The sequence below is a fragment of the Grus americana genome, unplaced genomic scaffold (genome assembly GCF_028858705.1).
Source record: "Grus americana isolate bGruAme1 unplaced genomic scaffold, bGruAme1.mat H_5, whole genome shotgun sequence".
NCBI classification, from domain to species: Eukaryota; Metazoa; Chordata; class Aves; order Gruiformes; family Gruidae; genus Grus; species Grus americana.
In genome coordinates this window covers 1-8,685 of record NW_026561371.1, presented here as the reverse complement: position 1 = coordinate 8,685, position 8,685 = coordinate 1, and the positions used below count along the sequence as shown (strand labels likewise).

The 8,685-nt window shown below is 52.0% G+C and overlaps 1 long non-coding RNA gene across 1 annotated transcript; it reads left to right on the top strand.

Moving 5' to 3' along the window:
• Window positions 1–109: 109 nt before the first annotated feature.
• On the top strand, window positions 110–3,993 carry LOC129200323 (uncharacterized). Its single transcript, XR_008574855.1, has 3 exons — window positions 110–283; window positions 1,644–1,841; window positions 2,774–3,993. It is a non-coding gene; the product is annotated as an uncharacterized LOC129200323 (long non-coding RNA).
• Window positions 3,994–8,685: the final 4,692 nt, after the last annotated feature.

Below are 8,685 nucleotides of genomic sequence, written 5' to 3'. Positions count from 1 at the left end.
AGGGGGCGTGACAGAGGGGGCGTCACAGAGGGGGCGTCACCGAGGGGGCGTCACAGAGGGGGCGTCACAGAGGGGGCGTCACAGTGGGGCGGGGTGACGCCGGCCCGGGAGGAGCAGGCTCTGCTTTCGCCGTCAGCGCGCCGCCGGGCGGGAGCGGTGTGAAAACGTCTCCGAAAACGTGCGCTTTGTACAGCTGCTGTTCAGGAGCTGTGTGTGCTCCCTTGTCAGAATATTGAAGGATGCGTCCCTCTGTGCTTCGGGCGAGGCTTTGGAGTAAAACACGGTATTGCTGACAAACCGTTGAACACGCAGCAAGGCCCTCTCCCACCTCTCCACTTGGTGCTGCGTGAGCGGCGGGAGCTGCGTCTGCTCGGGCGGCAGCCTGGTGCGTCTGCCTGCCCCTCCCAGCTGCTGGGCTCCCTCCGGAGCCCGAGCCCGCCCGCGCTGCTTCCTTGTCTCCCTCCCCGCCTGGTCAAGCACCGGGTTCTGTCGTTACTTGGGTATTTTGGGGCGGTTTGGGGTGGTTCTGCTGCTCGCCTGCACTCACGGCTTAGCGACGAGCACGGCTCGGAGATGTCACCGAAATTCGGGAATGAAAGACAACTCCTTAACACCAATGTAGCATGAAGAAGCAGGCATTTCCTTTATTGCAGCGCTGGGTGTCAGGAGGATAGCTCCTCTAATCAGGCACACCTAACGCTGGTTCTCTTGTCATATTTATACACAAATGTTACAAAGCGGTACACTCCCCATTACAATAATTGGTTCATATTTCTTTGCCTAGCACGCAAACTAGAACGCACGCTCAGTTCCTTTCTCCGCCTCTATCTTTTGAGTAGGTGGGGTAATTTGGGTAGGGGGCTTATGGGTCAGTGGTCGTGGGGACCCTGGCCCAAATTGCCTTTCCCCTAGTTTCTCAATACTTCGGTGTTGGTAATTGTTTGCTATATGCCTCAGCAAGATAAGGATGTTGCTGGAGGCAATTAATGTCCTCCCTTTCTGCAAAGTATGTACATAAGGACCTTGAAGTGTCTTGTAGCTCCTCCTTTTTCTCATGATGTGTAGCAGGTGCTCAGTCTAAGAATCGTTAGCCTTCTACCTAAAGTAACAATGAATAGTTTCTTATCACATATAATACAAGTAGGCCTTCATTACAGGCCTTTCTTCTTGGCTACGTTTTCTTATTACGTATAATATAAGCAGGCCTTCGTTACAGGCCTTTCTTTTTGGCTACAGGAGCGACGGGAGAACGGTGCCCCGGCGGACGTGGTTGGTGACGGCGGGGGGGGTTCGGGGCTTCCCGCTCGGGGGGCGGAGGGAAGGGGAGGGAGACTGCCTGAAGGTGTGGGTCCTTGGCTGATGAGAGTTAATTGAATTCCCCCCAGGATCCTGCATGCAATGTGGAAAGACACATAGGCAGCAGTGCTTGTGGAAAGTAGGGCATATGTTTACCTGGATAGTAGGCACGCTTACAGCCTTGGCAGCCTGTGTTTTATAAACATAGCCACTTTGACCTACAAGTCAAAATGCCATCTTCTGTTTGTGAGAAACAGCCGCTTTGCTTAAAACCAACGAGTGGCCTCTCTACTTTCATCACAGTCAATTTAACTATGGGCTTTTGTCACCTCTCTTTGTCATTCTAGTTTATTCAGTGGAACATTCACAAAAGTGGCTTGAAGGTGTCTGAGTATGATCTTCCCAGCGAAGCTACAGGTCCTTTTGTTCTGTCCGGGTACAGTGGCTACAAGCAAGTCCAGTTCCCACGAGGAAGGCTTTTTGCTTTTGACTCTGAGGGCAACTATATGTTGACGTGTTCTTCTACTGGGGGAGTAATTTTTAAGGTAAGTCTGAGAAGTGATGGGGCGTACTTTTACGTGTTCGTACAAGCTCTTGTTGTTACAAGGCTGCGACAGCAGCCGCTGAAAGTTCCCAAGGAGCACCGACCCATCCCCGCTCTGTGAAACTTGCTGCTCAGTTTCATACAGTGTGTATTTTAGCAGTGTGTGGTGTTTAGCAAGTGTTTGAACCCTCTGTAAGCATTTGGCCCTGTGTATGTAGCTAGAGCATGTGCGCTCCTTGTTCTTAAAGCTTGGCTGCAGCAGTTTTCCTTAGTGCCCAAGTGCCTAGGACGAAGTTTTAATTTTTTAAAATGTATTAATGCATGCCAGTTCAATGCAAAATGTGTGCTTGTTGACTGATGCTCGTCTTTAATCTGCCTTGTGTGTTTGCTGATGTTATGTCAGTCTCAGCCTGATTATCTCTTCTGACTGCGTACTGAAAGGAAATGAAGGGTAAGGCTGAATGGTTCCAAGTGCCTAAACTTCTGTGCCGCCATAACAAGCAGTTACTGACTGCACGCCCTTTGCCTGCCTCCTCTTCAGTCAGTGCCCATCAGTATAAGCCACTGCAAGGCAGATTAGATGGAATTTTTACTTTGCATCTGGGGCATTTGGAGCACCTGCACTAACATGAGCTATAGTTTAGGCTTATGTGCTCCTCATCAGTGTGTGTTCTTAGCCTGCCTCGTTCAGTTACTGCAGCTCAGCTGATGTCAGAAGCTGAGCTGCCTGAGAACACGTGCTTCTGTCATGAGACTGGAAACGTGCTTCCTCATGTGTGCTACAGACATCTCGACATCTCTCCTGATTTTCTGCTTAGTTATGTACGCTGATAGGGATATGGAGTCTGTAGCAGGCTTTGGCTTCTCCTGTGGCTGCACTGCCCCCACTGCAGAAACTTGCTTCCTTAAAATCTTATGCTTTCCTTCTTTTAGTGAAATGGCGAGGAGAAGGTTCTGGAGAGCTGCCTTTCCCTGGGAGGACACTGAGCTCCTGTTGTCACGGTGGACTGGAGCACAGCCATGGACTGCGGGACCTGCCTCACTGCCTCTATGGATGGGAAGATTAAATTAACAACATTACTGGCTCAAAAGTCTTAACCTGGACAGTGCTGAAGGGAAGGAGCAACAGACTTGGTGAAAACAGTGTTAACTCGACAGGAACAAACTGTATGGGAGAGAAGGCAAACCACAGTCCCTCTTCTCATTGTAGCTTTTGCCTCTTGACAAACGTTAAACACATTTGACAAACCACTGTGCAATAGAAAGCCGGTATGGGACCGGAGCAGTGGCAGCACTGACAAATAAGTCTCCACTGACCTGTTGTGGCAGCTTGACCCCTCTGTTAGGGAGTGTTGAGGTAGCACGTGGCTAGAAGGCTGCTGGGATCACGTCAGGGGTTCTGCAGAAGAAGGTGAGGCTAGAGAAGACGTGCATGAGGCAGCACAGTGCATGCTGATAACATGGCTAAAAATGGAAAGGCCAGTGCGAAAACAGAGTATTCTGTCAGTACAGCATTTGTTGTAGTGCTTTTTTTTTTCCCCATTCTGCGTGGTTTTTGGGGTTTTTTTTGTTTGGTTGGTTGGTTTTTCATAAAAAGAAAATATTCCCTTGCAACTTGATTTCTGTGCTCTGTTCAGTTGCTGCTGCAAAACATGGAGGGTGGCTGGGGCAATGATGTGCCAAGAAAGTGTCCTGCCTGGAGAAAAGACCCTTGTGCTTTCACCAGGCGCTTCCGGCACTGACACCCGCACCCTGGGGAGAACCAGTGCAGGACATCCAGGAACAAAATGAATCGCATTCCTTCAGACGTATTGTGTTCCCTTGCGATACCTGCTACCAACTAAAGGAGAGATCCTGAGTCAGACTTTTTGAAATGCTTGCGTTGGAGTTCAGAAGCTACATAATGCCTAGCAGCTACCTGATGGCGGATAGGAGGAGGGAGGGCCGGAGCCAGTCTGGTCTGGTATAGTGCTGTCTGTACTGGAGCTGTCTCTCCCCCTGCATTCCCCCAACATCAGGGCAAGTGCTGTGCTCAGGTATTGCGTAGTCTTTGGATGGACTGCAAAGCAGCCAGATTTCATCTGCTTACACATCACCACGGAGCTTACTGCTGCTTCTGTCCTTGGCCTTTGTTGGGAGTTTACAGTACTGTTCCTTGGCAGAGCTCTCGTTCTCAATTATGTGAAGAACGGGTCCAATTTACTGTTTGAAGACACCTTTGGTATCTTCCAAAGGCCATTTTGGTTTTAGAGCCTGGAGGTTAATATTCACCAACGTGAAGGGTGACTGTCCGGAGAGGAGGTGGAATGTTATTTCAGTCTGTTCTTGCTAAATGTGGTTTGCTGTATTTGTGAAGAGCGGCTTGTCAAAGTTGTAATGCCTAGCTAGCTGTCTCCTCCCATTTGAAGAGATGAGGACCAGGCCAGGTGGACTTGCACAGCTGGCAGCTTCTACTGCTGCCCAGCCAAACCTGGAGCATGATGGTTCTTCTGCAGTTCCAGGTCTCATACTGGGGGTTGGAAATCAAGATTCGCTTGGCTAACTCTACAGCCATTCTTCGCTGGCGGCCTCGCACCTCGCAACACGACTTGGTGTCTGAGAAGGTTGTTGCCATCTTTGTGCCTGGAGATGCTGGATGGAGTCTGCAGTTGTTTTGTGTGTTGCATGTAGGCCAAGGAAGACTACAGTTACAGCTAAGATGAGGTCAGACTCGGGCAAAAAGCTCGTTGAAGCAGGCAGGAGGTGGAGCTGAATAAAACGGAGCCTGCAGTGTGAAATTTCCAGATCACTGGAGATGTTTGTGCCTTGAAAGCAGAGCATCATCAGGGCTGGAAGGGGCGTCATCTCATCTGTCCCCGGCCTGCTCAAAGGAGGGTCAGCCAGCGCAGGGCGGCCACATCCACTTTGGAGCATCTCCAAATATGGAGAGTCCACAACCTCTGCATGGTACAAATAAGCCGCCAGCAGGCTGAGCTGGGGTCTCCAGCCCCACCCCAGGTCCCTGACACCACTCTCACAAGAGAAAACATTTTTCCTTAGGTTGAGGTGGGATTCATAGAATCATAGCATGGTTTGGGTTGGAAGGGACCTCACAGATCACCTAGTTCCAGCCCCCCTGCCATGGGCAGGGACACCCTCCACTAGAGCATGTTGCCCAAAGCCCCATCCAACCTGGCCTTAAACACTTCCAGGGAAGGGGCATCCGGAACCCCTCTGGGCAACCTGTTCCAGTGCCTCATCACCCTCACAGTAAAGAATTTCTTTCTAATATCTAATCCCCTCCTTCAGCTTAAACCCATTACCCCTTGTCCTGTCACTACACTCCCTGATGAACAGTCCCTCTCCATCTTTCCTGTAGGCCTCCTTCAGGTACTGGAAGGCCGCAGTTAGATCTCCCTGGAGCTTTCTCTTCTCCAGGCTGAACAATCCCATCTCTCTCAGCCTGTCCTCATAGGAGAGGTGCTCCAGCTCTCTGAGCAGCTTTGTGGCTTTCCTCTGGACTCTCTCCAACAGCTTGATGTCTTTCTTGTGCTGGGGCCCCCAGAGCTGGATGCAGTACTCCAGGTGGGGTCTCACAAGAGCAGAGTGGAGAGGCAGAATCACCTCCCTCGACCTGCTGGTCACACGTCTTTTGATGCAGCCCAGGACATGGTTGTCTTTCTGGGCTGCAATTGCACATTGCCGGCTCATGTTAAGCTTTTCATCAACCAACACCCCCAAGTCCTTCTCCTCAGGGCTGCTTTCAATCCATTCCTCGCCCAGCCTATAGTCGTGCTGCTTGGGATTGTGCTGACCCATGCGCGTGACCTTGCACTTGGCCTTGTTGAACTTCATGTGGTTCACATGGGCCCAGCTCTCAAGCCTGTCAAGGTCCCGCTGGATGGCATCCCTTCCCTCCAGCGTGTCGACCACACCACACAGCTTGGTGTCGTCGGCAAACTTGCTGAGGGTGCACTCGATCCCGCTGTCCCTGTCGCCAACAAAGATGTTAAACGGTGCCTGTCCCAGTACCGACCCCTGAGGAACACCACTCGTCACCGTTCTCCACTTGGACATTGAGCCATTGACCACAACTCTTTGAGTGCAACCATCCAGCCAATTCCTTCTCCACCGAGTGGTCCATCCATCAAATCCATGTCTCTCCAATTTAGAGACAAGGATGTCGTGCGGGACAGCGTCAAATGCCTTGCACAAGTCCAGGCAGATGATGTCTGTCACTCTTCCTTTGTCCGCCAACACTGTAACCCCATCAGAGAAGGCCACCAAATTTGTCAGGCACGATTTGCCCTTAGTGAAGCCATGTTGGCCATCACCAGTCACCTCCTTATTTTCCATGTGCCTGAGCATAGTCTCCAGGAGGGTCTGTTCCATGATCTTGCCAGGCATGGAGGTGAGACCGACCGGCCTGTAGTTCCCTGGGTCTTCCTTTTTTCCCTTCTTAAAAAGGGGGGTTATGTTTCCCCTTTTCCAGTCAGTGGGAAAAGGCAGGTCCCGTGGACTTGTGCACCTTCAGGTTCCTTAGATATTCTCGAACCTGATCTGCTCTTACAGTGGGCGGTTCTTCATTCTCCCAGTCCTTGCCTTTGCCTTCTGTGACCTGGGCACTGTGGCTCAAGCACTTGCCAGTGAAGACTGAGGCAACGAAGTCGTTGAGTGCCCCAGCCTTCTCCATGTCCTGGGTAACCAGGTCGCCTGTTTCATTCCGGAGGGGAACCACATTTTCCCTCGTCCTCCTTTTCTCACTAACATGCCTATAGAAACTTTTCATGTTGTCTTTAACGTCCCTGGCCAGATTTAATTCTATCAGGGCTTTGGCTTTCCTAACCTGATCCCTGGCTGCTCGGACAGCTTCTCTCTATTCCTCCCAGGCTACCTGTCCTTGCTTCCACCCTCTGTAGGCTTCCTTTTTTGTTTGACTTTGCCCAGGAGCTCCTTGTTCACCCATGGAAGCCTCCTGGTGTTTTTGCCTGACTTCCTCTTTGTTGGGATGCATCGCTCCTGAGCTTGGAGGAGGTGACCCTTGAATATTAGCCAGCTGTCTTGGGCCCCTCTTCCCTCCAGGACTTTGTCCCATGGTATTCTACCAAGCAGATCCCTGAAGAGGCCAAAGTCTGCTCACCTGAAGGCCAGGGTAGTGAGCTTGCTGTGCACCCTCCTTGCTGCCCTGAGGATCTTGAACTCCACCATTTCATGGTCGCTGCAGCCAAGGCTGCCCTTGAGCTTCACATCCCCTACCAGGCCCTCCTTGTTGGTGAGAACGAGGTCCAGCATGGCACCTCTCCTTGTGGCCTCCTCTGTCACCCTGGCCAGGTGGGCTGTAGCAGACCCCCGCTATGATGTCCCCTGCCCTAGTGCTCCCTTTAATCCTGACCCATAGGCTCTTGGTCAGCTCCTCATCCATCCCCAGGTGGAGCTCCGCGCACTCCAGCTGGTCATTGAAGTAGAGGGCAATGCCCCCTCCTCGCCTGCCCTGCCTGTCCTTCCTAAAGTGCCTGTACCCTTCCATCCCAACACTCCAGTCATAGGAGCTATCCCACCGCGTCTCTGTAATGCCAATAAGGTCACGGCCTTGCAGGCGCGCACGCATCTCCAACTCCTCTTGTTTATTCCCCGTGCTCCGTGCGTTCGCGTAGAGGCATTTCAGTTGTGCCCCCAGTGAAGCTGACTTACTGGCTGGAGTGGCTGGGATTGTTGTGATGTATTCTCCCAGTGTTTCTCTGAGTCCCTGGCTCATCTCCTCCAGGCTTCGAGTGTGCTGCAGTGTGTCCAGCACGTCTCTGAGCAGTAGGCGAGGGCCCTCACCAGCACCCCATCCCTCCAACCTGGGCACGTCGTCCCACAGCGTGTTGCAGGCAAGCCTGATGTTATCCCCCTCCCGCTTCGGGCCTAGTTTAAAGCTCTGTCGATGAGCCCCGCTAGTTCCTGGGCAAAGATTCTCTTTCCACTTTGAGAGAGGTGAATCCCATCAGAGTTCATTAAGGCTGGTGCCGTGTAGGCCGTCCCACTGTCAAAGAACCCAAAGTTGTGGCGTTGACACCAGCCACGGAGCCACGTGTTTATGGCCTGTGCCCGCCTGTTCCTCCCAATGGTGCTGCCCTCCACTGGCAGGAGGGATTCCCCTGTTCCAGTTCGTGCCCACTTCTTCATGCCTTTCCCCTCAGCAGGCTACAAATCCATCAGATCCCCACGGGATCTGCAAAGCTTCCGTGGCTACCGGAAGCTCGCCCACCACCTTCTGCCCAGACCACCAGGAGGAGTGCTCTAAAAAGGCAGGAAGAGCCTGGTAACTGATTAGTAGTAGTAGCACTAGTGCCGGATCTGAGCACAATTGTGGTTCAAGCCTCCCCCAAGGAAAAGGACGCGGATGCGTGCTGCCTCTTGGAGATGTCTGCAGGACTGATTTTCATTCAGAGCGAGGGCAGAGAGAGATGTGCTAACTGCCAGCATAGGAAGAGAGCCTGAGTGAGCCTTCAAAAATCGGACTCTCCTCATCCAAACCCACTAGGTCCGAAGCACTCCAATTGTGCAGCAAAACTAAGACACGTGCTAGATGACAGAGTTTATTAAATACCAAGCTGCAACAGAACACTTGGAATTAGATGCAGGGTAGTCGCTGCAAGAGGTGGAAGGCAAAGGTTTCCAGGCTTCACTCATCTCCTGTGAGCACTCTGTTTCCTGGCACTTCCGCTGCTCCAGCATCATCTCAGCGCTAACTACATCGGAGGTTCAGCTGTGACTGGCGAAGGGCAGGAAAAGCAAAGGCTGCGTGTTAGTTTTACAGCAGGCTGGGCCAAAGGTGCCACTGGAAAGTGGATCCTGGAAATACAGCACTAGCGCACAGATCC